Source organism: Papaver somniferum, chromosome 9, assembly GCF_003573695.1.
Source record: "Papaver somniferum cultivar HN1 chromosome 9, ASM357369v1, whole genome shotgun sequence".
NCBI lineage: Eukaryota > Viridiplantae > Streptophyta > Magnoliopsida > Ranunculales > Papaveraceae > Papaver > Papaver somniferum.
Window position 1 is genome coordinate 162,048,699 of NC_039366.1, and position 1,959 is coordinate 162,050,657.

General features: G+C 36.3%; 1 long non-coding RNA gene across 1 annotated transcript; it reads right to left on the minus strand.

Annotated features, from left to right (window-relative positions):
• Positions 1-508: 508 nt before the first annotated feature.
• Positions 509-814, minus strand: LOC113313241. The gene is made up of 2 exons (XR_003341762.1): positions 750-814; positions 509-653 (listed from the first exon to the last, which is right to left on the minus strand). It is a non-coding gene; the product is annotated as an uncharacterized LOC113313241 (long non-coding RNA).
• Positions 815-1,959: the final 1,145 nt, after the last annotated feature.

Consider the following 1,959-nt stretch of genomic DNA (forward strand, 5'->3'; position numbering starts at 1 on the left):
TTGATACAAACGTAAAGGCAACACAAGCGTTTATATTCGTGAAACTATAAAAAAAGATGAAGCATCGCATGAATAATTCACACCAAATGTCGTATTAAGCTTTTCTAAATCAATAAATAGCATTACCTTCATAATATTCACATCAATCAATTTGATTGTTGCTACTGTACTTGATGATGGACCAACATCTATGATAAACCTGCCATCCACGAAGAAATGGTTCAATATATATATCAAGAAAATTTATTATTTAAAATAATTAGTCATAGATAGGAGAAAAGGCAACAACCTTTGATGGAGGAAATTACGGTAGTTGAGCAGAAGGTCATACTGAGAAGTCTTTCTCTCAAAACCAACCACTTCCCAGAGCTGAAGGTAAAGCCATAAAAATAAATACACCAAGTTAAATAAGTTAGTTTAACATTGTGGTGAAATCATATTAGTAACGATGGATTAGTACGTACCTGTAAGTCCTGGCGAACAAATCTGCTAGCTGTCTCTTTAAATAATCATTCACCAATTCAACTACATCATTGGAGCTCGGTTGTATTGTGATCTTACAGGAGGAAATGAGTGACTGAGTTAAGTCCTTTACTTTTTTTATATAAATCCCCAAGCTCTTACTTCTTAGAAGTCACTTCATCATGTTCATCCTGGAAATGCAATCAATCAGCCACATTGGAGATACCCCAGCGTACCTGGGAAAGTGAGAACTACACAACACATTCACACATTGAGAGCCAAATTACCCTGGTTTTCTGTTCTGTTCGCATGTGAGAGGCAGGGCCTCATAGTACGATTTCCAATACTTCATTTATCTATATACACACGATACATCAACAACGAGAGAAATAAGATTGATAAAAGTAATAAGTCACTACCCACCGCCAACAAGTTGGGTGGCATTTCAATGAGATGGAAAAATCGAGAAGGGAAATATAACCAATAATTTCTAATCACTTACTTGTGTTTCAAATGCCAGGTTTTTTCCCACTACCAAGATTCCCAGATCTCATAGCATTGGATGTAAAAGTAAAGGCAACACAAGCGTTTATATTTGTGAAACTATACAAAAAGATGAAGCATCACATTAATAATTCACACTAGGTGTCATATTAAGCTCTTCTAACTCAATAAATAGCATTACCTTCATAACAAAAAACACAAATAAGTAAAGAAGATTACGTGCGATCTTTCCTGCCTCAGATGCACTAAATGCAATTTAGCATGTTTATACACAAGCATATGTTGCAAGTACCTTGCTTTGGCTACTCTGCACCCAAAACGCAGCTCAAAGTCAGTGGATTATTTTGTTAAATAAGAAAGTCATCAAATAAATGAATAAACGTGAAGCGTAGCAGCATGTGAGAGGCAGGGCCGCATAGTACGATTGCCAATACTTCAACTATCCATATACACACGATACATCAATAACAAGAGCAATAAGATTGATAAAAGCAATAAGTCACTACCCACCTCCAAAAAGTTGGGTGCCATGGAAATTTCCCCTGGGTTTATCATTACTACTAAAACCAGCCACCACCTCCAACAACAAAAAGGCTATGGCAGCAAGAACCAAATTGCCCCACTGGCTTCTTTTGGCTTCGTCACCACTAGCACCAACTCCAAGAACAACTTAAAGGTCTTGGGAACCATAGGGGTACCTCCAATACCAACAACAATTCAAAGGATTTTGTATTCCTTTAAGTGGAGGAATATAAAGGTGAAATGAAGTCTCGAATTCATGAAGTTTAAGGTGAAATGAAGTTTAAACTAACAAACATTCCACGAAGTTAATCAAACTCACAAAGTACCAGAAAGTATAGGGCTATCTTAAGGACAGAAGAGATCCTATACCTATTTTAAGTTGGCATCAATTTTGAGTGTAAATCTATTTGCTACTACTGTATATGTAAGAACACTTACTGCTTTTTGTGCATTATAACAGTTTTTTGCTGG